The sequence below is a fragment of the Prosopis cineraria genome, unplaced genomic scaffold (assembly GCF_029017545.1).
Source record: "Prosopis cineraria cultivar Desert tree isolate PC_DT_omini unplaced genomic scaffold, ASM2901754v1 PC7, whole genome shotgun sequence".
Lineage (NCBI taxonomy): Eukaryota > Viridiplantae > Streptophyta > Magnoliopsida > Fabales > Fabaceae > Prosopis > Prosopis cineraria.
In genome coordinates, this window is record NW_026555338.1 from 32,588,288 (window position 1) to 32,595,569 (window position 7,282).

The following is a 7,282-nucleotide window of genomic DNA, read 5'->3' on the forward strand; positions in this document are numbered from 1 at the left end:
CGAATATTTGGTGGAATAGCCTGAGGTTGCAAATTAATAGAATGGAACTTGTGCCGAAGAGGAGGAAGAGCCGAAGGAGTATCAAAAATAGAAACATACTCATCAAGAAGGTGTTGTAACGACTGTTGAAAGGCGTCTAAGTCTACAATAGGTTGTTGAGACATCGAACGTAAACATGCTTCTGCTTGGTTGCCAGTGCGGACTCCTTGGAGTTTGTACCTTTTGCCATTGACCCAAAAAACCATGAACATCCGTTGTCAATTTGCTTGAACCATATTCAGAGAAGATAACCACTTGATTCCCAATACTAGATCAACTCCACCCAAAGAGAAGGGAAAAAATTCTTCAATAATTTCCAATGATTGAACTCGTAAGGTGACTTGAGGACATATGTTATTACAATAAATTATATGCCCGTTGCCAATTTGAACTCCAAAAAAGAAGGAACTGGTTTAGTAGGAATCTGCAAATTTTGCACCAATGTAGAAGATATGAAGTTGTGGGTAGAACCACTATCAATCAAAATAAGCACTTTATGATGATTTACGATGCCTTCCATCTTCATGGTAGTACTCGCAGGGTGTCCTAAAATAGCATGAAGTGATATCTCTGCATGCACTTCTTGTTCGCCCTCAAAGTTCATTTCTTCAGACCTCTCTGCTTCTACATCAGGTTCTTCAGTGATCTCTATGAGAGTCAAATTAGCATTTTTGCAGCGATGGCCTGGAATAAATTCATCACCGCAACAGAAACAGAGTCCCTTATCTCGTCTTAACTGTTTTTCTGCATCCCAGTTCGTGTTTGTGCGCTGTGAAAAAGTGGAGGAATTAGCCGAAGATTGTGCTGCTGCTGTACCTGTCGTGCGAGTGTCTTTTGAAGGCCATGTGGTTGCTACGTGCGTGCGACTACCCTGTGAAGTTCCATAAGTCTTGGGAATTTTTGCAAATTGTAATTTGGACTCATATTCTAAGGCTAAACTCAAGGCCTTGTAAACAGATCTGGGCTTTTGAATTCTAACATCGGCCCGTAATTCTTCTTTGAGCCCATTAAGAAAAACCCCCAACAAATAATGTTCTAGCCAATTTTTTACTCTAGCAGATCTCTTTGCAAATTCCAGCCGATACTCTTGTACTGTTCCAGATTGCTTAATTCCACACAAGAATTCATCAGGGTTTTGAAATTCTGCAGGACCGAAATTCTCCTGAAGAGTGCACACAAGATCTTCCCAATAAATTATTGAGCGTTCGGAAGTTGCCCATGCAAAAAGATCTAATGCGTCGCCTTCTAAGTACATAGCCGCAACATCAACCTTCACATCCTCAGGAGTTTGGTAATATCTGAAATACTTTTCTGCTTTAAGTATCCAACCTCTAGGGTCACCTCCATCAAACTTTGGAAAATCAACTTTGGTATGTGGTCTCCTTGTGGGGTTTCGAAGCCACCAAGGTATGTTTCTCTCGTCTTCTTCATCTGCTGCAGAGTATGAGTTCTCGGGTTGTTTGCCTTTGTTTCGAGAAGATTGCCCAGCATCATCTAAGATATGTTGCTGCTGTAATTTTACTGTTGCTATTTCTGTAGAAATCTCATCCACCACATTTAAACGAGAAGAAAGTTGATTTAGTTGCTGGACTATAGATTCTAATAAATTGGAGGTTGCTGGAGGAGCAGTGGGATCGATAGAACTGTTTCTAGTACTCACCATCCTGGGGAAAACCTGGCTCTGATACCCAAAATGTTAAATCTTAATAACAAAGTATGGAAGTTAATCTTTATCTAAATCTGGACAAGGATCTCGTTCAAATTAGATAAAGCCAAGAGGGAGAATCTCCAAATAAAGAGTCAGAAATCATGCATATCCATTCCTTAATTAACTTACAATTAAATAACACCATGAAATGGCAGTTACAACCATAACTTGACAGCACACACAAACTGACGTCCTAACACTTGACAACTCAGCATTCTTAAGATAAGAAACATAAACTGCAATATTAAAATACTGACAGCACATAAGAAGTAGTTATTCAGCATGAATAACTCCCTTATCAACTATTAAAATACTGACAGCACATAAGAAGTAGTTATTCAGCATGAATAACTCCCTTATCAACTAACTTCCTTGCTATATTTTGATTTAAATCCTTCTTCCGTCTTTTATATACCAATAATGGACTTCTATTAGAGTCGATTCCCCAAAAGGGACCTGAAGTAAGTAAATATACACGAGTGACATGAAAGTAATATAGTTTCAACAAGATGAAACTAAAGAACTTCACTATTTGCATGCCTTGTCCATAAAGAGTCGCAAAAACACAGGGTATCTCAACTTACAGATTGGCAATAGAGATGCGCATAAAAAACGTTGGTATTGTGCCGTTGAGATAGTTGTGAGTGAGATCACTGCTCAATACAATAAATTTCTGATTCATTTCACAGTGATGATGAATGCGCAAAAATAAAAGGAACATGACACTTATTTACAGTACACTGAATTAATGACAATTATATTCTAACAAATACTTTTAAAAAAATTAGTTGAAAAAATTGATACAAATAATTATAAATTGAGAAATTTCAATTGTAAATTGTAACACCCTCAAATTTACAGACCGATTTTTCACAAGTTATTAATTCAACAAATCCTTTTTTTTTATTTTTTTTTTCATTGAACCCTTATCATGGTAGAAAAATTTCTACCACGATACATCCAAGACAATATACCACAGGTCTTAAAATATCTAAAAAAAAACAATTAGAACCATGAGGGACAGACATGATCCTCATAGCATGTTATTCAAATCAGATCATAAATCAAGAGGGACAGACATAATCCTCTTGGTCATATAAATACTTTTAATAAAAAGGATTAGAGTTTACATGCTTCACAAAGAAGATATGTCCTAAGTTGGCACAAGATACATTGTATAATCTAAAATAAGAGGCAACGTAAAAGATGGTGTCTCATACACCACAGTTACACCTCTGGTGCTTTCTCGGCCGGACTCGCTCCTGTAAAAATATTAACCACGGGGAATGAAACTTAAAAGTCCCAGTAACCAAAAATTAATATGTAATGATGCATGCGGATGTAACTAATCATGCGATTGCTAAGTGGGCACACAAAACATTTAACCGAACAATACTTTCAAACAAACCGAACAAGTATTTAATTTGCATGACTGCACCTTATATCCTCCTTTCACCATGCTCGGACGCCAAATCACCCGGCCAAAGGTGAGTTGGACCAAGCGACACGCCACTCATTGGGTCCAATGAGGGCTTACCACGTGATAATAATTAACCGAACAGAAATTCCCATTAACACCATACATTAAAATACCCTGACAAGTCATGCATCATTCAAATATCCAAACAGGAATATATCCGAACAATAATATCTCATCATGATAAACAAAAATAAATTTTTAACCCACTTGGCAATAATTTCAAACAAGTATATACAGTATTTATTTTCAATAATTCATAATTTTTCCAAACAACAAAACAACACATAACCATTCACAAACACACTCATCACAACACATTAATAATGGTTACCTTGTGTCTTGAATAACAAGTTCCCCTTCACAACTCCTTTTTCACCACTATCTTTGTCAATATAATCTACATAATTATTTCACAATACTATATATTAATTTTACATTAAAATAAATAACTCTAATTTAAAGAGTTAGAAAGTCTTAAATCTATAGTCCATATTAACACTAATTTAAGATTTATGCCTCATTTAACTTCCCAAATTCTTTTCTAAAATTCTCGTACCCTAATGAACTATTTTTTTATCCTCAATTCACTTCTAGTATCACAATTTCATCCTTCTACATTCTAAAAATTCATCCAAAAATAAATTAAATTTTTAGAATTATCCTGAAGCCTCAAATCACCTTTCTATAACCTCAAAAATACCTATTCATACTTAGATAAATATTTAATAATCATAGGTTTATCCCTACGTCTCAAATTCCACATAAATTCAACCATATAGATCTAGATTTTAACTCAAAAATTCTTAAACATGAGTTTCAACCTTAAAAAAATATTCTATAATATTTTTTATATCCCTAAGAATTTTAACCTATATTTTTAATCCATCATATCATCAGATTAACTATCCTATAGAAAAATCCTAATCAAAATATTTACTCTATCCTACAAAATAATCATATCACTAGAAAGCTAATATTATTTAGAAAATAACTATAAAATTAATTTTGTAATTAAATAAATTTTTAAATGCTAATCTAAACAGGAAAGTTAAAACATACCTGAAGAAAAAAGAAAATAATCCCCCCTTGCGAGAAAACGCCGAGCAACGTGAGAGGAAGAGAGAAAAATAATATAAAAATGGGATTGTGAGTCCCAAAATTATATTAAAAAAAAACTATAGGTTTGAATTTAATTATTCAAACCTTTGGGCCCAAAGTTGCAATTTTCTCTAAATTGCATCTTAGCCTCTCATGCTTCCTAATGCACACACCCCCTCCTTTTTATACATGAAGGCACCTCTTCTCTTCCCTCATCTAACCAATGTGGGACTTAGAAACAACAACCTTCCACCCCCCCTTTTTTTTTGTTCCTTCTACCTTCTCTTTTTTTTTAACACACACATAAAAAAAATTATTTATGTATTATATCTTAACTAAATATTGCTTATGTGGTTTTAAATTTAAATTTTTAAATTCATAATTAAATACCTAATCATAATATTATTTCTAAATAACCTCAAATAATATAAATTCCTATTATTATCATTTTTTTCCTCAAAACCTAAATTTCACAATTTCTTTATTATATAAAAATCAGGATGTTACATAAATACATTTAAATATCAAATATAATTTTTAAATTGTAACATAAATTTTATTTGTAATTATTTAAATCAATATTTATAATTTATATCATAAAAAATATATATAATGAGTACAAATTTAAAGAGACAGTCCAATCTAAAAAACTTAACATATTGGCTAGAAAAACTCTTTGAACTTACAAACTTCACTCTGCTTGTAAGCTCCTCGTGAGACTCATGACAATGTATCCCATCAACCATCTATAAAGTATCAATACTTTAAATTGTTTCATATTCATGTTCAATATTGATATTTACTAATACTTCTTTACGTATTCGTAGAATATCAAAATGTTTTTTTAATTTAAAAAAAATTATTTTGATTCATATTCAATACTTTTAGATTGTAAGTTGGTGTTTTAAATCCGATAGTCCCAGATTATTTTTAAAAAATTAGTTTTTTTTATTAAATATTGCAATATTAATATATTTTTATTTTTAATATATTTTTGTGATTTTCTTTTAAAATCAAATATCATATTTTCCTTAAAGAATAAGTTTTATATATAATAAAAAATAAAAATTATACTTTTTAATTATAAAAACATAGGAATATAATCTTTTGACATTTAAACCTTAGGTGAGGAATTACTAATAGATACTAGGCAATAGGCAATTAGGTATAGATAGAATAAAAATACAAGTAATGATTGTATTTTATTTGATATTATTTAATAGGACTATATATGTATGCTATATTTTGGATATTTTCTAAACTAAAATTATGTTTTTTTTATTTTTCATAAATATATATATATATATATATATGCATGTATCGAAAATATATTATATCTTATATTTTTAAAAATAAGAGCATCGAAGTATCAAAAATGTGTACGTATCAATATGTGTGCATCTTAAAATGACATCTCTAATAGCTCCACTTCACAGCACTTCACTCAATGATCAAAACCCTTCACGAATAACCCTTTACATGACACCAACCTTTTAATAAAAGCACTAATATCATGATCACAAATTCAAAGGGAGAGCCTATATCAAAAGATTAACTTGTTGGATGAAAGAGTCTTACACATTTATACACCTCACTCAACACCTAATTGTCGTTAATTCAGTATTTTGAACTTATATGTCATCCTCTCAAAATAAAATGGTATAAGCACTTATAGTATAGTCAGCTGGGCGAGATCTCTAAATTCATTGGGGATAGCTCTAGATAGATTCAAGCCTCTTAACAAGCTAACAATGACAAATTGTTGAATCACAAAACATTGATCGTTCAAAAAATGAATTTTAAAATTCAAAGAGCTCATAGGTTTGACCATATGAGGATATATAATTTGAGGATATAATATTCCTTTTATTCTTTAAATTTAATTTTTCATTTTTACCACAGTAAAATACTCCCTTCATCTAGCTAGTTATAAGTCCTAATTTTTAGATTTGCTGTGTTACTAATTATATAATTAAGAATCACGAATTAAATAGCTAAATTTGAATGAATTGAATTGAACAAATTTAATTTTAGAGATTAATTTATAATTAAGTCAAAACATAAAGATTAAATAATTAATTTTTTAACATAAAATTGTCCAATTTAAGCAATGGTATAATATTAAATTTTTCATTAAAATAATTTATTTAATATCCGGTAACAGTAAAAGCAAAAGTAAACAGAAAGAAGACAAACATATTGGTGACACAGCAAACGGTGCCGTTTTGGAAGGTGCAGTCGCACGTGACATTTCTGGTGATTTGAGTATAAGGAACGGGCAGGGACAGGTTAATGAAGTTGTTTTTAAACCCCAGAACTGGATTAATGCAAGATCTCTGTGTAACATTCCAATCCACGTTTTGTGAATTTATCAGATATTGCTCGCAGAGTTTTCACTGTACCACAAAAAAGCACATCAACAAATTTTAGAATTTAAAATATTAACCAATATTAAGTTCGCAATCAGACCAATACATCAGTCACTCCAAAAAAACAATACAACAATAACGTCAATAAATTTTATTTTATTTATTGAGGTGGGGTTATATGAACTTCACTATCAACTCAATCCAAAATATAAAGGATAAAAAAATAAAAGATGCAAGTATCTCAATTTCAAATTTAAAAATTAGCGTCCGATTTAATCATGTGGTAAAGTCATTTTATGACAAATATGCAGAATTAAAATTTTATTTAACTGCTCTGACAGTGCAATATATGTTGATGTGCAATTTACAAGGTTAAATCATTGTTTTATTTCTAATAATTTCCCTTCATTTCTATCGTAATCATTATGAGTGAAGCTTCTCATCAAAGTGAATAATTTAAAGGGAAAATATCAATGAATTCCGAAAGAATTTAAATTTGATAAGATAAAATGGATCTTGTTAAAATAAGAATCTCACTTATTAATTATTAATGTTTACTTGTAAGTAATCTTTTTATGAAATTAAATT

General features: G+C 30.9%; 1 long non-coding RNA gene across 1 annotated transcript; it reads right to left on the minus strand.

Moving 5' to 3' along the window:
- Window positions 1-2,801: 2,801 nt before the first annotated feature.
- On the minus strand, window positions 2,802-4,594 carry LOC129315748 (uncharacterized). Its single transcript, XR_008594579.1, has 3 exons — window positions 4,287-4,594; window positions 3,559-3,624; window positions 2,802-3,009 (listed from the first exon to the last, which is right to left on the minus strand). It is a non-coding gene; the product is annotated as an uncharacterized LOC129315748 (long non-coding RNA).
- Between the last annotated feature and the right edge of the window lie 2,688 nt (window positions 4,595-7,282).